We start from the raw sequence: 27,094 nt of genomic DNA, 5'->3' as shown, positions 1-27,094 counted from the left end.
AGGTATTTAGGCTCAAATTCTGTACCTTATTATGGAATGTCAGCCATTATTTACTTCTGTTTTCTCTTGACATATAATCTGATGATTAGTGGGAGGTGAAGCCCCTGCAGAAAGTAATAATTTTGCTGACATTGTTTGTTTTGGCAGCTGTGGTGTCACCCTTTTGTGTTTCTCTATTCTTAATTGAATTTCCGATTAAATGCTACTTCTCCTCCCTGATGAGTCCAAGAACAGAAACTAATAAAAGGGTTACAGGGGCTTAGTAATTCATTTAGCTCTTCAGTGGGAGACAGTAAGCTAGGCTAGCAAAGAACAGCTTTGCAGATTCATGTAGCACAATTCACTGCAGGTCAGAGATGATAGGTAGGAGGCATGAGGGATTGTATATTTTTGGCATAAGAAGTCAAAGGTGACTTACCAAGTAAGCTAAATTTGCAAAAAAAAAATGTCTGTATCCCTGGGCTTCATATTATGATACTCCTAAAAGTCTGCATGTTTCTTGGCACTCTCAATGATTTCCAGTTGTCATGATGATTTGCTGGTATGTAGCATTTGCTTGTATTTTGAAGTTCAGTTTTATATTATTATATATTAGTTTGTACATAATTCATGAGAAAATATAAGCTTTTTTTGTTCTCTTAATCTTGATACTTTATTGCTATGATTTTTTTTCATACATTGTACAATTGTCTTTTGCTTATGGTCTAGCTTTTTCCTTTCAGCTAGGAAACCCACAACATTGTGATTAAAATTAAATACACACACACACACACACAAATACAGAGAAAGTGCTCTGCTTAGGCACTGTTTGAATCATAGAAAAGAAAGTAAAATGTTAGCCCTCATTTGGGACTTGAACACAAGACCTGCATATGGCACTGACTTCACTGCTACTGGTCAAACAGATGTTAAGGGAAAACTCAACACTTAAGTGCCCAAAGGTCTTGTTGGTCCAGTGTTGGTAGTATCTTGGATTTGAGTAAGAATAACATTTCCTTTAGCTACTATGATTCTAACAGCACCTAAGCAGAAAGCTTTCTCTGTATTTGTGTGTGTGTGTGTTTGTAATTTGGTTTTACCCAGAGATCACTGATCCAAGACCTATTTCAGGCATTTTAAATGATATGGTTTATCTCATTTAGGCAGTAACTCATTTAAACGTTTCACATTAAATATGCAGAGTAGCTGAAAGTACCAGGAAGTAAAGCGCACAACAAATTAAAGTTAATTGTTAAGTTTGACAGAACAATTCTGTGACTTAAAATGTATTGTAAATGATAGTACATGATACATAGTGAAACTGCCTATTGAATAAATTGGAATTGTGTATGACATCAAGTGTGCTTAAAGATAAGCTGTGCAAGATGGAACAAGAAACCACCACAAGCTTTATGCATTCTCATACCATCTTACCTGAGTATGTAGATAACTACTGCTAAAGTACAAGATTTTCATGGCTAAAAGTCTTGGAAGGTGAGAGATGATTTAACTGCAGTTTTAAATCAAATTATTCCAAATAATAAAAGCTATGCTTCTGACCTAAAACCACCTCTAATGTATGTGCAGTGTGATTTTTTTTTTTTTTTTGGATCAATGAAATGCTTCTTTCCTGAAATTCTGCAACAGAAAGTACTGCAGCTACTGTATTTTTGGGTACATTTCATGAAATTTTATTGCATTTTTCTTTTTGTAAACAGTTAATATATGTGCCAGAGATGAGACATACAACGAATCTGCATTTCAAATTAATTAAAGCTGGTTTGCAAGAGAGGGCTTTAATTAGCAGGTATTGATACCAGTCTGTAACAACTATGTCTGAACACTCCCTTTCTTGATCCATCGTGTACTTCGTGTGTTTGTGTCACTGTCAAAGGGATTGAAGTGAACTATAACAATATCCTCATGAAGGTGTGAGTTTCAAGGGCAGAGAAGTTTTAATGCCAAGTCTGTTTTCATTGTGAGACAGTATTGCTTTATAAGATGTCTGTTAGTGTTTGTGCATTGATTGCTGCAAAATGTAAAAATAAAATCCAAGTAATCATTGTAGAAAAGAAGCAGTATGCACACATTATTGTTTATGGTAAATGGGGCGAACTAACCAGGTTATGGGACATTGGAAATGGCTGCAGGGGGACTCTGGTGTCATATTTTGGTTGTCTGTCCTTCAGTTTGCGTTTTGAAAGTTGGTATCCCACAATTCCATTGGAGTGGGTGGGGTTAAGTAATTATGCATGCAAATTAGATGTTAATCAGCGTACAGATTTGTACCTATTTTTCATGGGCCTTGTCCAGATTTTTGATGTTTCCAGGTTGAGAGGTATGCCGGCAAGGTCACGGATGCTGTCATTGATAGCAGTGTAATTGGCCCTCTGCGCCCAAGTCCCTGTCGGGTGTACCATTCCATACGTGTCTGTGCCTGCATTACAGCCCAGAACATACTGGAGGTTGTAATACCTCCGGGGGCACGTCTGCCAGGGGCAGTACGACCAGTGGTGCTCCCCCGAGAACCCCTGGACATAAACCTATGTGGTACCATTCTGGTAATCTGGCTATGGCTGCTGTGGGGGGATGCATGTTCCATAGGTACCACACTCTCCTGGTCAATGCCAACTGTATGCTGTCCCTCAGCTATGGCCATTGGTGACGGGGGATGTATTAGCAGTATGAGTGTGCGCATAGATGGGGTTGACCACTGTGTACTGTTGATTGGTGGACCAATGACAGACTCTGTCAGACCTTCCTGTGCCACAATACATGTCTCATCATCTCCACTATTAGTGGCGGTGACATTAGGTTCCCTGCTACACTCAGCCACTCATAACACAGCACCTGTGGAAGGAAGACAGGAAACACACTTTACAATCTGTACATGATGTTAGCACACATGCACACGTGCACACATGAACACATGCACACATGAACACATGCACACATGAACACATGAACGCATGCACACATACACACATGCACACATACACACATGCATCCATGAACACATGCACACATGCACACATGCACACATGAACACATGCACACATGAACACATGCACACGTGCACACATGAAAACATGCACACATGCACACATGCCCACATGCACAGAAATACACTGCTCACCACAGCACATACACATGCACACACACCAGCAATCCAACACATACACAATAGTGGGTGATGGTGGGTGACAGTATCTCAAGGCAAACAGTCACCACACATGTGTCAGTAGGCAAACCATGTGTTGCTCAACACCATGCAGTGCAAGTGTAGATAGCCCTTTCTAATGACATTATACATGGCTTCGATGTATGTGTGTAGTTGTGCAGTGATTGGCTACACCCTGGAACACAATGTGTGCATGGACATTACATTGCTGTGCAAGTATTATCTGCTCTGCAATGTCATGTGCACCATCACTCAATGGTATACATACCATGGCTGCATGTGTCATCTGTGTGACACATAGATTGACATGTGTGATGACAGTGTCTGTGTCCATATCACATAATAGTGGGCACAGGTGTAGCAAATGCATGGAATGTACAGACATGGGATGAGTAGGACATGTAGACGTGAAGGAATCCCAATGCACGACATGGACATTGCACAGTGGTTATGGTGCGTGTGGGACATATTGCAGATATGTTGTTGCCAGCCATGACATGGCATGCTACATGACTGTGACATTAAACACCACACATACCCAATGTGTGTCATGTGACCTATACAGCCAATAGCATTCCAGGACATATATGTGACACTTTGTACAGATGGCGGCTATTGTGCAAAATGTGTATACTAGCATATGTAAGCACACACACAACATGCTATGCATGGTGTGTATAGGTGCATATGTTTGCACACACAGAACAATGAGGTGCACAGCAATGACTGCCATGTGTAGTACTGTGGTCACTGTAACTGGATGGGGTGTAGTACCATGTGTCATCATCATCATGCATCTTGTGGTCACTCACGGATACTACTGTGTGACAGACCATTGCCTAGCATGCTGTACCTGAACTGCAGTACCGTGGATACATTCACTATTACACAGCCACTTTGTACATGGGTGTATGAGGTGCCCAGTAGGGAGCATTGCCTAACATGACTGTGTTATGTGTTGAAGACTGTTGCACAGCCCCATGATAGGCCTCTACCCCTGAGGTACATCATGTGTGTGTGGATGACATGTGGGATACTGACGTGTGACCTTACAGTGGGTGTGTGGTTATGCCATATGTAGCATGACTTTGTGTACTGCATGTGATAAATGTCTTATGTTATGTACAGGTGTTGCAACTATGCCTATCCAATGTGCAGTACGGGGTTGCCACAACTGTGTGTCATGCTCTGTGTATTGCATGTCATTGAGGAAGCTACTGACATTACTGAACTGTGCAACATCTCACAGCAAACATGCATGGCATGCATTATGCGTAGGTGTGTTACGTGTACATGGCCTACACCTCACCTATGACATGCATATTTCATTATCAACATTGCAGATATGACACACTCATCAGCATGGATCGTCACACCAGAGGGACCTACGAGAATATGAGAGGGTTCATCAGTGGCCACAACTGTGGAATTGCTACAGTGGGTATGCTAAACTGCAGTACAACAACAGTCAACAGTCACAGGTGTAGGGATATTATACAAACTATCCTTATTGCACAACAGTAGGCAGTGGAACTGCTAAACACACAGTACACATCTCACGTATACATAATCTAACAATACAGTTAACTGTAGTCGACAGATAGGGCATATTACCTGCTTGCTCCAGGTGGATGTGCTGGGAGGCTCTGGCCTCCATTACAACTCATGTCTGAGGTTGCCGTAGCTGTTGTCCAGGAGCCACCATGCTTAGGAGAAGCTCCTCCGCTCTGGTGAGGGGGGGATGTATGGCCTCCGCACCACCTGTGGCAAGCTGCTGCCTTTGGATATCAGACGCACGCCGCCGGACTTGTCTAATTAAATCACTGCAGTGATGGCGTGCCTGCTCATATGTCTGGTTATGCATGCCTATGTCATTTATCCGATTAGCAAGCTCCTGCCACAGTGCAGTCCGCTCCTGCTGGTGCTGGCTGGTTCTGGAGAACAGCATGGTGTACTGCTGCAAAAGGCTGTTGACTATCACCTCTTCCTCTTCTGCAGTGTAAGCTGGATTACGTTGGTGGACCATCTGGCTGAAAAAGATATGAACAATATGTGTGAGACTGTCCCGTGGCACACTTTACACCTTTACCCACAGATATCACTTTACTGACATATATACCATCCTACTGTCTGTCAGTGGTTACACATGTTCACTAACACTTATTGGTTCTCAGGCCACAACTAACTAACACTGTCTGGCAGACTCTATATATCACACCACTATACAACAGTACCTGACACACTGTTTGTGACACATTGCACAACCTCAAGACAGGGGTGTATATCACACCAATGCATGAACAGAGATGTCATCCATTGCAATGGATGTAATGTACAGGTACAGTAGTACCACTCAAACACCCTAGTCAATGATGCCATAGCCCTGCCTAACAGATGTGTCCAGTTGTTACTATAGGTGGCATACTGCTGTAACAGACTATAGATGTTGCTGGATACACACGTTAACCCTGTAACACACATATGATTGCAGCCATTGTACAGTCATAATCACACACACATCAGGCAAACATACAACGCACCACTGTATGCCAACACAGATGAGCATTACCTGTGTACCATATGGTGCTGTGTACCACTACTTACACACCCTTATTCCTGCAGTCTGTCCTCTGTGCAGACTACAGGAAACACACATGACAGTCTTTCCAAGCAATGTGAACGCACACCATACTGTGCTGTTTAGCCCTACAGCTTCAGGTAGTACTACAGTTCATATTGGTGATGGATTCACCTGCAGTACCAATCACTAAGCATACATGTATTGCTTTAGCCTACAATGAGACACCACATTCATCAATGGAGATCTACGTCACATCATATGCCGTACTACTATGTCTGCCTAACAGTACATTACACATCAGTTGCTGTCCTCACAGCTAGGTTAGGCACTACCATGTCAGATACAACATCACACTAAGCTATCACACATTTACACACCTTGCACACATTCAGCGTTACACTCATTCAACCTCACATAGCAGCTATTGCATTAAGTACATGTGTGAGTGCATAGTGTCATAGGTAGATGATATGCTACTGGCCCTAGGGCCTACGGCAGCCTAGCCATATGCTACCCTGGCCTTTGACACACGTATTTTGATTTCACTTGACCCTGCCAACCTGAACCACAGAGGTGTTTCCTGGGGTGTATTAATAATCTCCCACACAATCATTAGGGGTATTTATAACAACTGCTAAGGAGGAGCCTTCTTTCCTATTGCTATGTGGTCTATTCCAGCGTATGGCATATGTCTGAGATGGGAACCTATCCCTACAGCATGTGCTGTTTAGTGAGCTGACACGGTTTAGGGCCCTAGTGCGTGTAACCCTGAGGGGTTGTGATATGTTGCCATGGTGGTTGTCACCCAGCTATGGGTGTGACATACCTCTGTATGTCCAGCAGAGGTCACCTCTGTGTGGCCAGTATGCAATACAGTGTAGTTGTGGTTTTGTGAGTCAGTCTGCATAGGGTATCTGTTTGCGGACAGTATTACCCTTTGGGAGGTCTGTCTGTGGCCTGTTCACCTGGTGTAGTTGTCATGTGAAGTACATACCACACAGGGCATTGTGATGAGTAGAGGGGAACTGTACCCTATACTTCCATAGATGACACACCTGTTGTCATGACACATACCACACAAACAGATTACAGGTGTAGTGTGGCACTGTCTTTATCACAGTGGAGGCTACTGTCCACCTGTGTCCCATGTTCCCTTATCACACCTTCACTGTTAGGTAGATCTCTGCCTATGTGTTAGTTAATGGGTACACTGATTTGGGAAGGTGGAATGGCACTGCAGTATTAACACTTGTCTACAGTCGATACCTTGTTCACCACACACCTGTTGTGGTACATATGACCCCTTGTCTCTGTCTCTCTCTCTCTCTCACTCTATATATATGTATGTATATATATATATATATATATATATATATATATCTATATATATATATATATATATATATATATATATATATATATATATCTGTATATTTATATATATAGCTATATATATATATATATATATATATATATATATATATATATGCCTATCTATACACATACATGTATACATCCATTGCTGTACACATGGATGTACATATAGGCACATGTACAGTCCACCTTTCATGGTGGGGATCTCACTTACGTGACAGTTGTGGGATGTACAGGTATGTGATTACATTGCACGGTGTTGTGCAGAATGCATGTGGGTGTCCTCAGCCCTTGTAGCATTAGCAGGCCTCACTGTCTGTAACACATCAGATCTGACAAATCTGTCCCAAAGCATTTAACCACCACATGACATATATCAACACTACCATAGCTGGCCTTAGGCATAGGCCTACTGGGCGGCCACCTAGGGCACCGCTCTAGCAGGGGTGTTTCCACTATTTATGTGGACACAAGGATGGGGGCATCAGGAAGTATGGTGGGGGCACCATGGGTCCCTTTTGCCTAGGGCACCAGTTGACCTAAGGCCACTCCACCGCACTGCATGCTGTCTTCTAGGCCACAAACTACAACCTACATGGATATATGCACATATCAACATTCACTGACAGATAGCTGTCCACCCTTCACTAACAGTTGCAGTATGTCCCTTGCCCTATGCACATGTGCAGATACAGATATGTACATACTGCTGCCACACATGGATGATTTGCAGTGTGTGGAGTACTCTTCGGGAACATCTACAATATGCCAACATATACATTTGAGTTACATACCTTACCTTTGTATTTACCTGCTCCGTGTGTTACGGTTTTGTGTCTTTTTTTTTTTTTTTTTGGCTGGTTTGATTTGGGAATTTGCTCTCTATTTCACCTTCGGTCTTTTTTTTTTTGGCTGGTTTGAATTGGGTATTTGCCCTCTGTTTCACCTTTGGTCTTTTTTTTTTTTGGCTGGTTTGATTTGGGTTTTTGCCCTCTATTTCAGCTTTGGTCTCTGTTTTTGTGTGTGTCTCTCTCTCTCTCACTCTCTGTCTCACGACACCTGCAATGATATAATTGCATGTGTGGACTGCAGGTACAGCCTGCTTTTCTAGGTATCTGCACTTGTGCATGTGACAGCCTCTGCACCAATTGCTGCCCACCATTCAGTAATTGCATGCAGCCTGTTGTTTGGTGATTGCATTACTCACTGTGATTGCAGCCCACTGATATAAAATGCTAGGTTAGGTAGGCATAGCCCTTTCAGATTTCAAAGGTGGGGCCCATTCTTGTTTGCACTGGACACCGTTGTGTCAGTCTGAAGGTTGGTATCTGTCTCTTATCTGATGCTAGTGTTGCAGCCAGTTATGTGCATGTTGTACTCATACCTGCATGTTGCTGCTTCCTGTACACACATCTCAGTATAGACGTGTACGCACCCCTCCAAATGCTAACACAGGATACATGGGAGTATGTACATTTTTCTCACTTACACAATTAACTGCCATACAAATGTGGTTATTGCACTGTATTCCTGTGGCCAGTGTTTATCCTGGTCTGATACTGTGCGGTGTTTGTAAGGTGCTACTGTAACATTATTCCCTGCTAGGATGGCTGGTTCCCCTTTCACAGTCATGCCATGCAATTCTACAACCACTGCTGGTAAAGACACACAGAAAAGGGTTTGTGTTATACCATTCCTAATTTCTATTTACATTCCCTCATTGTAATGCATGATATATTTATTTCAGAACCAAGTTATTTGTATATCTGCTGTGGCTTAGTGGCAATTCATGCAGTCTATTGTGTCAGTGGTCTGGGGTTCGAGACTGTCAGAGGTTTTTTATTTTGCTGCTCAGCAGAACAAGGGCCCTGCCATAGAGTGACTAAGGCACTTTTAAGCAGTAGTAAGTGGGTTTGCATGGGTTTGCGTGACGCTTAGCTAAGCGCACACATGCGCACACTGGCTTAATCCTGCTTACTACTGCTTAAAAGTGCTTACTCCCGCTAACCCCCACGCTAATTTCTTTGAAAGAAAAGAAAATGGGGCGATAGGAAAGTGGTGAAAAAGGGGGCACAGAGAGGGAAAGACAGTAGGAAAACAAGCTCAGGATGTGCAGGACAGGTGTAGGGAAGGTCCATATCTGCCCATTTCTTCGCCAGCAACAGCTGTGCATATGTTGAACATTTGGAGTGATATTTGAAGCCTTCCACCCCTGAGAGAGGGGTGAGGACAACATAGTTTGTTGTACTGCCAATTAGAATTATCAGTATACATGTCCATTGGACATGTGTGCGAAATGGGACGCTATGTATGGGGCGTAATTTTTTTTCGGGTACAGATTGCCCTTTTTTTTTTTTCAGGGGAAAGTGGTAAGTGAGGTAGAGGAAGTAGGTATATTTGGGGTGGTAGGTTGGGTAGGTAAACAGACAAGACAAACAAGGTGCATACAGGGGCGGAGTATGACATATGGGGTGGGTAAACACAATTGACGGGGATGGATGTTTGGAAATTGCAAGCCCATGAGCCCACAGATGGTAACAGTGGGACTGATATCCCCACCCATGTGCAGTCACCACTGGACCTTCACAGACCCAAGGGTCACTGTGCTGGGGGCTGCGAAGGAGGGGCAGGCTCACCCGTGAGTTGCGCCACTCTCGCCTAGCGCTGGCGTAGGGGATTAGCGACTAAATGCTGGATCTCACTACGCACCACAACCCGGACCCTTCGGAGGGTGACAGGATGCCCTTCTCCAACCACGCTTGCAGGGGGGGTGAGCTCCATCCCCTGCAGTGCTTCCACCCGAAGGTGGCACAGGACCTATGGAGGAGGGTGGCCTGGGCTGGGCACCAGACCTGCTGGTGCCAGGTACAACTGCCAATTGAGGTGGGACAGGTGGGTCCGCTGGGACTGTCCTTCCCATACGTTCTGTGATTAGGTGTTTTTAATTACAACATAGGCAACAGCATTCCAAGTTAGTTGTAACAGCATGCAGCAATATTCCCATTAACTCAACACACCAGGGTTACAACAGTTGAAAAGCAAGCATAACACATGCATGTATTGAACGACAGTGGACATTCCAACAGCATGCAGGGATGATTGGTGGCAACAGGCCACCAAGATTGTGATGTTTTAACAGGGGATATGCATCAAAGTAGTGCAGATTTAAATAACAATAGGACATATGTCCCAACAAATGTTATGAGATTACACATACCCACTGAGGTGTGGAATTGCATTGTTTATGCACATGGAGTAGGGTGTAAAAAGAAACCTCCATTAACATCTTATTAGTACTTTAACTGTACACTACATTCCTATTGACTGCAGGTGTATATCCCCTACATGTATTCTTACACTAAGCAATATGCATTTATTGCGTTATGGGTTTTGCTACTTCATTATATACCTGGCCTACACTGACATGGTAACTGTCCAGGATGCAGATGTTACATACTTGTATTAAATTGACTTGTTTATGTATGTGTCTCTTGAGTCGAGTCTCATGCCAATGGACTAGGAGCCAAACCATATATCTTGACTCCTCGATGCCCCAGCTTTGCGCTCGAAAGCGTGTACCTTCTCCAACACCAGTCATTCTAACTGCAGATGGGAGCTACAATCGGTTATGGCGAGTATTCCCACCTCTGCGGCTTAAATATGCCGCATTTCCCGCACTTTTCTGTGTTTGGCCATTTTTGTATATTCTCGGCTGACTGCAGACATGCTTAGCAATGGTTAAGCAAACATTTATTACTATATATATGTTAACAGTGGATGTTTTTCCTAAGTTGTCGTGGCTTAGTGGTTCAGTACTTTGGTTATGGTGCACAGTGTCCTGGGTTCAAACCTTATCATTGTATTTTATTTTACTACTGTCCAGACAAGCTAGGGGGCGTGGCTGTGTGTAAGCAACTTTGCTCTACGTTGCTCCACGTTGCCCGATGGGGCGCTGGTTGGCGCGGCGTGCACCTCCGCGCAAACCGATTGCACTGGGTAAAGCGCTATTTAGCTTTGGGCAACTATTTTGCTCTGGGTAAAGCGCGATTATCTATGAGCAACTACATTGTGCTGGGTAAAGCGCGAGTTAGCTAGGGGCAACTACATTGCACTGGGTGAAGCGCTGCTTAACTGAGGGCAATTTTATATTGGGATCCTTTAAAATATTTATTTTATTCACTGATACATTGGCCATTTCACTGCTTTTTAGTTATGTTTAAACATATATGTTGGGTATTATTCCATATACTGATTTAAAAAATTAATATGAAAGGGAGTGGTGGGACTCGAACAGTGAATGCCTCTTCTTTGTGCAAACGCTCTACCATTACGCTATTGCTATTTCGTGTGATTTGCATAAACATTCTTTCTCATTCTCTTCCATGTGAGAATTGCTGATTGTAGCTAAGCAATGGGCACACACGCGCACACACGCAATTACGGGAAGCTATTTTGGGTATTTAAAGAAAAAATTATGGTTATGCGTTTTAGATGTGTGAAGGGGGTTTACATTATCAGGCAGTGCGGTGTTGGGTGCAGGGACATTTGAGCGGACTCACTCTTGTTTATTTAGTTTATTTTTAAACACTTGCAAGGGCGTGGACATTTGGACTGCTCGGCAGTCGGACACGCCCCCTGCTTTCTTACATGGTCCGTGTAGGGCTTACGATTGGGTCAGCGTGTCTTCATGCATATTCTTGGCACGCTGACGTCATACTATTCAACTGCAGCCTCTGAGTAAGACTTATTAAGTCTTACACGGAGGATTTGTGAATCCAGGGGTATGATTTTATACTTTTACCTAAATTATAGCATTTGTTAAATGACATATATTACTTTTACAACACTAACAGTCAATGTCAGTAAACTAAAATAATGATTGTCAATCGTCCTTTCCCCATCAATGTAGTTCACAGGGGAGCGGGGAGATCGAGATCTATGAGCAGGGGCAGGACGAAGAGGAAGTGGTCAGCAGATGCCCAGGTGAACCAAAACCTCAAGAAAATGTGGGAGAAAACTGAAAGATGTTAGTGCATAACATTTCCTCCCACCCACTCACGTCAGATGAGTTAGGGGTACTATCCAAGGGATTGACTTTTATACCTAGTTGTGACAGCAATTATGTTGATACCTTAGTACAGTTTAAGTTATTTATTAGGAATCTGTGCCTTAGATTGGAATTTAAGGATACAGTGCAGGTGTTAGATGGGAAATTGTTTAAGAAGCCTAGTGTGTACATGCCAATGGTACCACCGATAGTAGCTGCTTTCAGTAAACTAGTTGAGAATGATCTGTATGACATGGAAAAGAGAGTGGGAAAGTCCAGTAAATGAAAGGGCAATTTAACTTATGCACAGAGTAGAGCCCAACAACAACTGAGGAGTGATCCCTCCCTTGTCATTAGACCTGCGGACATGGGGGGGGGGTGCCCTGGTAATTATGGATTCTGAATTCTATGATGAGGCAATGAGGTCTATGTTATCAGACCAAAGGTTTTACAGTTTGGTGGAAGGTAAGATGGTGGATATACATGTCCATAGAATACAGATGGTTTTGGATGATTTTATTAAGACTAATGTTATTATGAATGAGTTGTATGAATATTTGTTTGTTAGTGATCCCCTCCTGCCAGTGATACAGGGTCTTCCCAAGATCCACAAGGACAATGTGTGTCCACCCATGAGGCCCATTGTTGTGGGCAGGGGGTGGATCACGGAACCATTTTGGTTGTATGTTGAGAGGTTCCTGCGCCCAGTGGTTGACGCAAATGTTTATGTTCTAAGGGACACAAAACAGTTCCTGTTGGATTTGTATGAGTCTGTGAGATCTGTCCCCGTTGATCTTCCATATTATTTAGTCACGATGGATGTTCAGTCCCTATTCACTGTGATACCAAACAAAGATGTGGTACAGTTGGTGTCTGATTACTTGAAGGACAAATCTGGATTAGATAGTGATGCAGTGGATTTGTTAGCTTTGTTTTTGGAAGTTGTGTTAGAGAACAACATTTTTTGTTTTGGCTCTCAGTGCTATTTACAGATGGATGGCTTGGCTATGAGCACTTCTTGTGCCAATAGCTATGCCAACCTCTTTATGGCTGCATGGGAGACCAAGTTCTTGTTTGGTATAGGTGATTTTTCGAGGAACGTGATGTTATATAGGCGTTTTGTAGATGATGAGTTTTTCCTGTGGAAGGGCACGAAAGATGAGTTATCTCTCTTCCTGGAGAGACTTAATGGTTTAACGTAATATCTGAAACTTACCCATGAGGTTTCTGAAAATTGGATTTCCTTTTTGGATGTTTATGTTCAGAGATTGGAAAGTGGCCTATTGAACACAGGAGTGTATAGAAAGGAGTGTCAACGTAATTCCTATCTCCATAGACGCAGTATGCATCCAGGTTACATCTTTGGTAATATTGTGAGGGGTCAGGTATATAGGATGTCATGGTAAAATCCCAGTCAGGATGGTTTTGAGGCAGATGTTAGGGATTTATTTGAGAGGTTTAAGAGCAGGGAATATCAGACATCTGACATGGAAAGAGGATTGGCAGACCTCATTAATTTGAGGGAACAAGCTGCTGCACCCTTTTTCTCTGAGACTGGAGTGGACCATGATGGCCCCTCCCAGGGTGTTCTGGCAGGGAAAAGAAATCATGGTTTCAGAGTGTCCTTATATTATACTAAGGATGTACGTAGGTTGAAGGATGTGATTAGATCTCACTGGGGTGTGTTAACACTGGACCCGAATGTGTGGGAAATTGTGGGGGCTGCCCCAGGTTTTGTCTATAAGAATATATCAAATTTAAAGAAATTGCTGTGTTATCCTGTTATGGATGGTGGAGGTGATAGGGTTGCTGGTACTGTACCCTGTGATAGTTGCAACTATTGTTGTTCCATAGACACTGATGTCCATTTCTATCACCCTGTCTATGGCACTAACCATGAAGTTAGAGTTCATGCCAACTGTGAATCTACACATGTTGTTTATTTGGCCTCCTGTGGAGCCCGTGCTGCGTTTTATGTAGGCAAGACGGACAGGAGGCTGAGGGACAGGATAAGGGAACATCTCTACCAGATCAGGATTCATTCCACTGTCAATGCTCTGTCCAAACATGTCTTGTCTAATGATTCCACACATCTTTTTTGTTTTAAAGTATTAGATCTTACACACACTAGTTTTAGGGGGAGGGGTGTGAGGGGTAGAACTGAGAGTAATGAATCTAAATGGATTGTTAGACTTAGAGCAGATTTTTTTCCTGGACTGAATGAGAAAGTACCATTGAGACCTTTCCTGAAGTCCAGGAGATTGAAGTGATGTGTATGACTGTGCTTTTTACATATATTATGAGAACATTTTTATGAGTGCATTTTTATGAGAGGATTTATTGCTAGTGTTGTGCAATTAGTATGAGTTTATGCAGTTTTTTGTTTTTATGCATTTCTATTCATGTTTTATGAGTGGTATAGGCATTTTTATTTTACTATGGTTAATGTATTTTAGAGTAAGCACTTTATTTATGTTGTGTACTATAATAGTTGCACTGTGCCTTTAATGGTTTATCTGTTTTTGCACCTTTTTTGCCATATAAGGGTGTAAAGGGGGGGGTTCTTTTGGTCTGAAGAAGCCTATCGAGGTGAAATCGCTTACCACATCTCCTGTTTGTATCACAATAAATCCGAATTTTGAAGTACATGAAGCAGTGGTTCTTTCGGCTTTGTTTCCTGCATTTTGGTTAGTGCTGTGTTTACTGCCTGCATAGCTACTGTGCCTTTTATGTTAGTTTATGTGCTAGGACTGAGTTTGGCACAAGTAGCGTTAGTCCTGTGAGGAGTGATATTTCTTGGACTTATATTTATACTTAAAATAAAATTGCATTTGTCTGTCTGATGGCATTTGGGGGAACGGTTTAAGAAAGACTAGACATAAAAGAAACATTAAGAAATATTTATGGGATCTCTTGTACAAAAAGCAAACCAAGCAGAAGGAAATACAGGCTATTTTCAGGAACTGCAGTAGAGCAGTCTAAAGAAAACTCAGAAATGTTGAAGGAGATAATAGTACTGTAGCAGATAGGTGTCAGTTTACTTGTAGAATTTGAACAGGGTTGCTAGTGCTCCAATGGTTTGATAAAAAAAGGAAAGTTGTATATCAGACACATTAAAATGCCTTTGTTGAGTTAGTAGTAAGATTACTGTTTTACATCTCCAGAATATGAGTTCAATCATGACCACTAGTCATTATCTGTATTGAGTTCTGTATGTTCACCCTATATCAGCTTGCTGTTTTCTGGATATTCCAGTTGCCTTCAAAATGTATTCTAGTTGATTGGCTATGATAAGCTGATTATATGGTGTATTTCCCCTTATTAGTGCAGACTATGTTGTGGCAAAAATAATCCGACAAGGCCCAGTTCCTTACCCAGTCAACAATTAAAAAGATATGCTTTTGAACATCTTATTCTTTTGCAGCAGATTTGTAGAATGACACATCCAAAGATTACCTTACTCTTTGAATAAGTCTATTGATTTTTTTATTTACTGCACTTACCTCATGTGGGCCCTAAAATTTCATTAAACTCCTTGGCTGATATGTTCCCCCAAACACAGAGAGTTTGCTCTGAAGATATCACTGTAATCCTGATCATTAGACAGCCTCAGGGAGATAAAAAAAGTTCCTAATTATTTGTAAATGATCTATAATCCTCTAGGAAGTTTTGAAGTCTGAAATCATTAATTTGAATGCCATCTTCATTTTCTAGTCAGTGGTGAATTGATCAGAAAAAAAATAGTCTATAAGCAACTCACTGCCTTTCTAAATTTTTGGTATCAAGTCTGCCCATAGAGTCCACAGACAAGATAATGTACTGATTTCATTATCATATATGATGCATTGTACAGTATGATGAGTTATCAGTTAACTGGAACTACCTTCCCTGTCTTCAATAAACTGTTTGATATATTCAAAGAATATGTCATTCCTCCATTCACTGAAAATGTACAACATAGCAGACAGAGCTCTTTACTGATTTCCTGTCTATCTGAAGGGACAGTATATTGCCTGAGATGCAACAACAGCATGTATGAACTGGCCAACATATCAAATGGTGCTGCTTAAAGTTCAAATGTTCTCTCCATCAGGTATGCCCCTTCTGTTTGTGAATCATGCCACATGAAATAATACTTTAAGAAGACATTAAAAAATGCTAAATAAACAAAATTGACTATTGCAGCTATAAAATCGGGTTTTTGAAGTGAGCAACCCTGTGAACACATCTATGCGGGGCTTTGCCCTCCATACCATTTTACTCAAATAGGCCAACTTCATTGTTGCATAACAATAGAGGAAAGGACAAACACAAGACAAATGAAACTCTGTTCACTTTCGCCATCTGCAGTACATACTTGCAAGAAACGGGAAACAACCTACATTTACAGTTCAAAACACCAAAGTTACCAGTAACCACAAATAACAAACATTAAATTGACATAAACAAATAGGAACCTTAATTATAAAACAATCTTGAACTAGGGCTACAGTGACATAACAAGAATAGAACTAGTTTCACAGAAAATTCTTCTTGACATTGTGGTTTCTGTAACAGTGGATCAAATAAACCTGCACTCTACAAAACTGCATGCTAGTCTTTTGCATATTATATACTCACAGAGAAACTATAATGAGTCCAAAATTACTCAGTATACAGTATTTATGTGATCATGATGCATGGGTTATCTAAACTATCCTTTACTTTACAGTACTATTACTGAAACACTGTTTAAAGAATAAAAAGTTGAAATGCTATCTTGACAATTCTTAGGCCATGAAGAGACCGGAAATAATATGAATGCTAATAGAAGCCAAAACAGATGAAGCAATGATCAAAAAGTTAGTAAGAGGTTATTTCAGGGCCTGGGAAAAAAGAAAAAGGACAATAAGTGATATGGAAAATGGAAGGACACATGAGAGGAACACTTGGGTATCCAGCTTCTGGAATGTAAATGGCAGAAAATTTGCTTAGGCCCAAAAATAGCAACCAAGTCTTGGACATTTCCAATATTTGGATGGATCTGTCTCCACAAATAGTTTTATACCCTGGCAAGGCTGTACATGATATTCACAGCAATAAGTTATTTTTTCAATGGGTAGCTGGGAATATGTGTTTTTGTCACATTGCCATGTTGATCACTTATTCATAAAAAACACAGTAGCAGTTGAGGGGACTGCACAAAACCAGACTACCATTGCAAATAATCTGGGAAAAATGAACTTGTAACACTATTTGTTTTCCTAAAGCTTTTATTTATTATAACTTTACATAGCTTAGTTGTTTCCACAAAAGAACTGTATTTGTAGCAGGGTTATCTCCAGGGAATGCCACTGTCAAACAATCTCACCACTTGAATTCCTTCTACTATGACAAACATTAGCATCCTTCCACATGTGAAATGTTTAGACCACTGAATCCTTCTAAAGTTCTTAAGCAAAACATCACTCTCTTTCACAGACTTTCTGGAAGATGAACGTTCAATACAGCAGCTCATCTGTGGAATAGCATACATCTCCATCTGTGCCACTGCTGTAAACAGAGCCCACAGTCTACAAGAAAGCAAGTGGTAATAATCTAAAGCAGTGAAACATCTTAATGTTCTTTCTCTTTAAGCCTTTACTTCAGTACTACTCTCCACTGTTTCTCTCTTTGTGACTGCTACATATATGGGTGAATTAGAACAGTGAAATACCCAAAAAATACATAACTAATCTGCAATTTTTTTAATGCACTACTGCATTATCTGTAAATATTCACATTTGTGCTTTTGTTGCCTTTTGTCACCAACAGCTCTCTGTATATATGTGTGCATTGAGGTGTTTTAGATATTGTCATTTTTGGATACAAAGTCCTACTGGTAAGGGAATAAAAGATGCTCATATCATTAAGACTACTTAGCATCTTTATTGAAATACCTCACATTTTCTATATGATTACTGGCATTATCATCCATTTCCAACTAAAGCTAATGTAACATGCAAGAACATTTATTTTATTTTTCTTTTCCTTATCACATTCTCTGAAAATTCACATTTTAAAACACATTTATTTATTTGTGTGTTAACCAGGGGAGAACACTGCTCCATTTGGTCTTTTTTCAGACTCAGCCCAAGAGCATTGTCTAGAAAAGTGACTTGCCTCAACTCACACAGTAGGTAAATGGAAGATCAATGCTAAGCCAAAGGAAGTAGTTTCCTCATATCTTTAATATGCACACTAGCTGCCAAATGTATAGCATATTTTAAACTACATTATGCTGTAATTTCTAGATCATTTATTATGTATAGTATTAAAAGCTTGTTGCTAGTTATGTAATGTTGATGCTCAAATACCTAAATTAGGTTAGTTTCATCCAAAATCTCATCATATTGAGTTTTGTGCTGAACTAATATTGTAAATGTCACTGAATCACACACACATACACACACACACACACACACACACACACACACACACACACACACACACACACACACACACACACATATATATACACACACACACACACACACACACACACACATATATATATGTGTGTATATATATATATATATATATATATATATATACATACACACACACACATACATACACACACACATATATATGTATATATATATATATATATATATATATATATATATATATATATATATATATATATATATACACACATATATATATATATATATATATAAATAAAAATATATATATATATATATATATATATATATATATATATATATATATATATATATATATATATATATATATATATATATATATATATATATATATATATATATATATATATATATATATATATATATATATATATATATATATATATATATATATATATATATATATATATATGTGTGTGTGTGTGTATATATATATATATATATATATATATATATATATATATATATATATATATATATATATATATATATATATATATATATATATATATATATATATATATATATATATATATGGGTCTACTTCACTTGACCTAAAACCCATTTGACTGACACCCATTTGACCAACAATCAATTGACTTAAATTTCATTTGACTGACAACTCATTTGACTGACTCCCATTTCACCGACATTTAAGACAGTAGGTTTTCCTTTACCTGTGACTTGCTTGTGATAAAAAGAATTACTGTAACTTACAGTGATGACTGTTAGAATTCCAATAGTTATGTAGAAAGTAGAGTTGTAGTGTTTTTAAATGTGGGTTTGTCTCTTTACATTTTTATGGGAAGTATCTAAAGTAATTTGGCAAATGTTTTGTGCATTCCCAGCAGTAGTGGCAGCGTGTAGAGAACTGTAAGGCAAGTTAAAGGTATATGCCCATTTCCCCACTGTAGTGCGATCTTGGAGTTAGTACATATAATTAGGGGGGTGGGGTGGGAGCACAGCCCCACACATTGGGGTTGTAGGAGGTGCAGCCCCCCCACCTAGTTTTGTTGTACATTGTCCTGTTTCTGTTAACAGGTTTAGTAAGGAGTTTTTAAGTTCTGGAAAGGGTTAGTTATTGGTGTGCTAAGTGTGATTGTCTACAGTTTAAGATTTAGTATGTTGAAACTGAGCATCGTAAGTTGTCGGTGAAATGGGAGTCAATCAAATGAGTCATCAGTCAAATGAAATTTAGGTCAGTTGGGTGTCAGTCAAATGAGTTTTAGTTCAAGTGAAGTAAATCCATATATATATATAAATTTCCTATGTTGCAAACAGCTACATATGTTCTCTTGATGCTTGCATTGCATTATTTGATCTGCACCAATGCACTTTGATGAGATTCCAGTATGGTCTTCAGCTTTTTGCAATTAACTGCTTTATCTATTGTTGTTCACAGGGTTTTTGTTTTACCTGTTGCTAGTTTGTACAGTAAAGCTTATGCAAATTGATGTAGACACATGTCTGTATTATTATCCTTAATCAAATATATATGTTTTATAACAAAATATTATTAGACTTGAATAAACCACTTGGGTTTAACGTACTGAGTGATAACACTCAGTTCCAAGAATGTTGTGCAAAGACTGACCAGTCAGATGGAAAACACCACTTCATAAAATAATGAAGCATTTTGGCAAATGTCAAACCTAAAACTTCTTACTCCATTCTTGACAAAGCTAATAATTTCTTTTCAGTAAGAACCGCTTAATTAGCTGTTGCCTAACCTAACTTCAGATAAACTTACTAAGCACTTCATTCACAAGTCATCGGGGTCTACTTTATTAGTTTCCACTCCAGTGCTTGGCAGTGTCTTATATAGACACAGATGCTTTGATCTGACATTTTCCTTGTAAAAATACCCTTGGAATTTCACCAATACCTTGTTGTACACAAGGCAGCTAGTTTGCAGTGACAGACAGTGCTCTCAGATTTGCAAACCAGATGCTCCTGACATTATTTTATATTCTCATCCAGTAGCAGCTGCTGGCTTAATATCAAAGGGGGGGGATGGGACTGCAGGAGACAGCTGAGTGGGTGGAGCCAAAAAGAAAGCAGTGGGCAACTATAACCCTGACCATGCTTACCAATTTGCATAAAATAAGTGCTCAGTCACTGTTGCTCATGCTGAAAAGTCTACCAAGCAGTACTAGACTAAAGCACAACTCAGAGTTAATGAGGTGTTTAGATACTGCTGTCATACCTCTAAATAGTGAAATAGTGGTTGGTCTTGACTGTATGAAACTATTATGACTACACACAATGTAGCAAACATACACTGTACTGTATGAAGTAATCTGCATTTTGTACACTGTACTGTATGAAGTAATCTGCATTTTGTACACTGTACTGTATGAAGTAATCTGCATTTTGTACACTGTACTGTATGAAGTAATCTGCATTTTGTGCAATGTCAAATGAAAAGTAAGGAGATTTGGAGACTGCACTGCACTATCCTAATTTATTATTCGTGATTCAAGGTCACTCTAATGCCTAATGTGCCAGTGATTCTTAGAGAGAGTCCATACAATTTGCTATTATAGTTACCACAGCTGGAAGGTTACCTGTATATACAAGTTGGTCTGAAGATTTACCTTTGCAGCGTGTTGCAAACAGTGTTTCTTAGTTGTTTTTGTGTACCTGAAGAGAACCTCTGGTCTTGTCTGGAACACATCTGGTCATTCTGTATTTGATTCTTTTTTTCCTTTTTCTGGACACAGAACAGGGACCATTTCAAGTTTCTCAAGCAAACACAGTAATCACTGTATTCTGAAGAGCACATTGCTAAAGCATATAAAAGCTTCTTTTGAAGACTTAACATAAGAAATATACTACAAACTGTACTTCATATTCTATTTCTGCACTCGAAGAGAAGCTGTGGTCTGGTCTGGAATACATCAAGTTATACTGGATTTGTTTTTATTCCTTTTTCTGGACACAAAAAAGGGAGCATTTCAAGTTTCCCAAGCAAACACAGTATTCATGTAAACTTGATACCAAGTAAGTACTTGTAGTATAGTACCAAATAAGTGCCTCTGTTGTGGTCCTCTGGGTATTTCTCAGGTTTCTTACTTGTACATAAAGTCCATTCATCTCTATTTTGTGCAAACAAATAAATAACTCTTTGTGTGGAGTTTGTTATTCTCAGTGTTAACTCCTTTCATATGGAAAACATAGCCAATGGATTATATTTATTTATCATTTTGTTGACTGGGATAGTCTGACTAGGACAGAGCATTTTTTCAGTGGAGGCCTGGGGAGAAACACTCCAGATGCATGTCTTTGGATTGTGGGATGAAACCGGAGTATCTGAAGGAAACCCACATGAATGCAGGGAGAACATGCAAACTCCACACAGAAGGCACCCAAGCTAAGAATTGAACCAGAGAAGCTCTTGCTGTGAGGCGACAATGTTAACTGCTGCACCACTGCACCACCACAATGAAGCCCCATTGTACTACAAGGAAACATTTAAATTCTTTCCATTGTTAAGAAATACCTTTCTGCCTCAGCAGTTGACACTGGTGTGGTGGCTATAATCAACAACACATTGTAAATCACTGAAAACACACTGGTTAATGAGTTCTCCACCAAGAATTTTAACATCTTGACTGCACTGCTGCTTGCTGCAAAGTCTTCATGGCAATGCATCACTCAAAGTTCCATTTTAAGTTGTCCCCTCAACAGAAATGGATAGTTTCCTATTGTTGCTGTGAAGAGATTTCCTGGAAACTCTTTTATGTATGTTGAAAAGTTTTCAGGTAGTAGCAGCTGAGAAGCCTGAAGATGCCTGGTTTGTTCAAATAGTGATGTTGCCTGGAACTTTATGACATCACAAACTTCCTTTGCAGCAATCAACAATGTCTCATGCAATGGTTGGGATCTTGATAGTCCTCGTCTACATCTTGCCAGGATGTTCTCTATCTGTAGGTACTGTTCTGCAATGCTGTCGATATCTGATCTGACACTGTCAATTGCATTCAAAAATATATGTACATCCTTTTCAACTGTGGTTGCATTTGTGGTACAACACTGAAGTTACCTGTACAGAATGTCAATATGGGGCATTATATGATGGAAAACAGCCAGCCAAAATTTAAATTCATCATCTTCAGACATTCACAATAGCCCATTTGCCTCCTGTACAGTTGCTGCAGCAGATAAAGGACACTTGTACAAATAATAAAAAACATTCCTGATAGCAAGTTCAAGTTTTCGTACACTGCATTTACAGTATGGATATTAATATTCCACCATGTCCCAGACATTTGTGGCATGTGTCATGTTACTATATTGTCCAGAGCAGTTTGTCTTTGAAGTGAACGTAAGAAAAAGGTTGGAATTTCACCAAGACTAAAAAAAATGTCCATGCTTCAGTACTATGTATTGTGGCTCTTTGCAGTCAGTGGACATAGCAGTGTATACAGTAAGCATATTTAAATTCCTGCCTTATGGTGGCCTAGACTTCATGCTGCATTCCACTCATAACAGATGCACCATCATAACTCTGAGCAACCACTTTTTTATACTGGTCTTCCACTACTTCCTTAAAACTGTTCACTTATCACACCAGCAATATGCCCTGCAGTCTGTCCAGTGGTATAAAATATCCCCACTCCCAACCCGCTCTGGTGTCTAGCAATTGACAACATAATGGAACACAATGGCAATTTGCCACAGCTCTGCAACATCAGTGGTTTCATCTCCAATTACTGCTACAAATTGTGCAGTACAGATCTCTTTTTTTTATTTTTTTCTGTTGATATTGTTAGCATGTAGTCCAGGAGTTCATTCTGATTCATTCTGGTTTCTGATGTTCCTTTATAAACAACTGAAGTTTTTGTATGTTTGGCCAACTTCCAATCCTGCAGGAAAAGTCTACCAGTATGTGGAACATTCCAGCACTCATTGAGTCTTCTGATTCAACATGGCCTCTCAAAGCTACATCTTCTTTAAGCACACAGCTTGATGCAGTCAGTTATAAGAACATGACGGTTTTCTTCCACTTTATTTTTGTGTCTTTCCACTCATAAGTGGTATCCAGTACTTAACTGAGACCTATTAGCCACAGTTCCCAACATTGCTAGACTCACTTGGTTGTCAAACTGTTTAGCAGACTGTTCATGTTTTTTAGCCATTTCTCCCATTTTCTTCAGGTCATTCACACCCTTTGATGTCCAGGCATCCTCCCCACCAAACAATAAGCATGGAAAACAATACAAACTGTTTCCTCACACCCACAAATCCAGTTCTGTCTTTCATAGACTGAGCTGTTGAAGTTGCTTGTGTATGCTCTTGACCTACTTTTACCTTGAGACCCCATCTTGAGATCAGATATGAGTCTTCCAGTCCTCTTGATTCTTAATTCTCTTCAAAAGTCAAGTCTCTAATATTAATAGATGTTAAATATGCCACTGTAACTATCTGCTCACTCATTATGGTATTGTGGTGGGCATAACCCTGAAGTAAACATATTGCAGAAACTATTAAGTGCCACTGTTCTTTTCATTTTAAGTGCAGCTTCAAGTATAGTACTCATTTTTAACAGTGCTGCATGCCAATGACCTACCTAAAGTATCTTGCTTGGCCTTGCCAGGAATAAAAAAATAATATAAATGTTTTTATTAATGTATTTTTGATGTACACACTGCACAGCTTGCATTCCTTCTTGTTTCTCTCAAATACACATTAGTCCTGTAAAGCCAGAATTAAAAGAATAAAACAGGACCAGTCATTTCATTGGCCACTACAGTTTCTGCTTTGAAGTTTCTGGGATAAAAATAATACTAGATTTGAGTTAGTTTAATTTTTGCTGCACAGAGAAAGTAGTCACAGCCTGTATGCTTAACCCCCCCCCAATTCACATTAGTCTTGCAAAACCAGAATTACAGCAGTAAACGGAATGGCCATCCATTTCATTTTTGACATAGCCCCCCATCCCAATTGCCTATCCAAAGTATCTGGTTTAAACCTACAAAGTTAAAAACATGAAAAAAAAACAACAGTTACATTATTGTCTTGCTTTCACATAAACATTAGCCAAAGGTCAGCACTTGTAGTCACTCCATCTCACTATACCCAAATGCACAGCAGTCTTGCAAAGGCAGAATTATAACAATAAATAGTAGAACCGCTCATTTCATTAACAAGCATCCCCCTCCCCATACCTGTTACCTACCTAAAGAAGGTGGTTTGGCCTTACCAGAATCAGTAATAATGTTTTCATTCCTGTATTGAATTGATGCATGCAAATTGTCAGAGTTTGCAATCTTTCTTATTTCACCCAAATTCAAATTAGTCCAGCAAAGTCAGAATTATTACACCAAAACTGCAGTGCCAAACCTTTTGTCCCCAAACAGCCACCATATCAATTGCTGACCCTGCCAGGATTAAAACAAAAGCAGCAATGATTGCATTAATTTACTCTGCTGCACATAACCAGTATTACAGGCTTGTATGACAGCTAACTTTACTCATACACTTTAATCTTGCAAAGCCACAATTACAACAGTAAACAGCAAGGCCATTGAATTTATTTCATTCACAAACAATCTCCATTACCTAACTAATGTAGCTGCTTTTTACCCTGTCAGGATTAAAGTAGAAATAATAGAAGGAGTTAGGGTGCATACTTGCATTACTTTCATTTTGTTTTTAGAAACATTAGCCACAGTTTGTGTGTGCCAGTCAAGTACACATTTAATTTTATTTATTTTACTTTTGTTTACCCAGGTGTCTGCAACCATCTTTTGTCAAAAAAAAACTTTTTATCATATGTTCAGGCAGAAAAATTCCAACATATTAGAAACAATTGTAAACAGACATTCAGTATATACATGAATGGATATGAAATAATTAAGAAATACTCATAAACGTGCTAATTATTTTACATTCATTTTAAAATACAGATGGGAGAGTATTACACTTTTGCAAAGCTGGAATTACAAAAAGAGTAAACAGAAAGGACAGTTGTTTCATTAACACATAGCCCCAATCTTCATTGCCTACCCCACCCACAGGAACTGATTTGATATTGCAAGGTTAAAAACAAAAACAAACAACAACAACAACAAAAAAAAAGATGGCACTGTCATTAAGTTAAGTATTCCTTTTTTTTGCACATAAACAATACTGATAATGCAGAGCTTGTGTTTAATCTTAATTCACTCAAATGTACATTAATGTTGCAAAGCAAGCCAGAACTCCAGTCATTCCCTTCACACATAGGCATTGCCCCCATCTCAACTGCCTACCCAGAGAACCTGCTTTAACCCTACAAGGTTTAAAATAATGAAAATAGAAGGCCATGGTAACATTATTGTATTTCTTTCACATCATGTACCTAAGAACTTGCACTTTATCTTACTTCAGTTCACTCATCTACACTTTACTCATGCAAAAGTAAAATGTGTTTCAACAATAAAACATTGACAGACCATCCTAATGTATCTTGACTAACGCTGCAAAAAGATATTGGGCCAGATTCAGGAAGGCTTACACGGAGTTTAAGAGTAGTGTAAGCCTCCGTGTAAGCCTCCTGATTCAGCAACAGCCCAAATCTCCGTGTAAGAGACAGCTAACACGTCTCTTACACGGAGTGGGCGTGGAAATGCTCAATACCTCATTTGCAGCTCCAAGATATGCAAATGAGGTATGTGAGCGATCCACGAAGCCCAAACCAGTCCGTGTAACGGACGTGTTGCAGAAATGTACTCAGCTGACAACTGGTACATTTCTGCAATTAAAACGGAGCTATGTCAGCTCCAAATAAAGGGTGCATTTGTTATATTAAGCATGCCAATGGCCAAATATGTGGCCATTGGCATGAAAAGTGTTGCAAAAAAGTTATATAACTTTTTTTTTCACGGATTTATGTGTTTAACTGTAGCGCACACCCGCGCAAACGGGTGCGCTACCTAAAACTGAAAACCGAAGCTTATAAGCCCACAATTGTGGGATTTATATATTACATGAAATGTCAATGGAGGGACTTGCAGAGCAAAACAATATGGCCTCCGTTTAGTGGTTGTCAAGGGGGGGAAGCTCCGTGTAAGATATGTAACTAAGCATTACTAGGCAATCCTATGTAAATGAGGCTTACAATACTGAATCACACTGCCACATAAGTAATGAGCACTTCCTGAGTCGTGTAAGAGTTAGAGAAGGGGGAGGAACAGAGTAAGAGGTAGGTGACATCATGGGGGGGAAGGATAGAAAGAAATGTACCAGATTGGAGGGCAATGTAAGGTAAGAGATGACAGACAGACATCAGGGAGGGAGGTGTGTCCCAACAGAACACTGGGAATGTCAAGAAATTGAGGGCATACGCTATCCCTACACTCTAAGTTTCTTGATATACGTGCATGCGCGCGTGTGCGCGCGTGTGAGGCAGGTTCTACTTGTGGGAGCGTGTTGCAAACTGTTTACAACGGTTTGCGTGGGCGTGCACGTGTGTAAGGGGC

This window comes from Protopterus annectens, chromosome 5.part1 (assembly GCF_019279795.1).
Source record: "Protopterus annectens isolate FY-2018-M chromosome 5.part1, PAN1.0, whole genome shotgun sequence".
Classification (NCBI taxonomy): Eukaryota; Metazoa; Chordata; order Ceratodontiformes; family Protopteridae; genus Protopterus; species Protopterus annectens.
The sequence above is the reverse complement of the archived record's forward strand: the minus strand, read 5'-3'. Positions refer to the sequence as shown.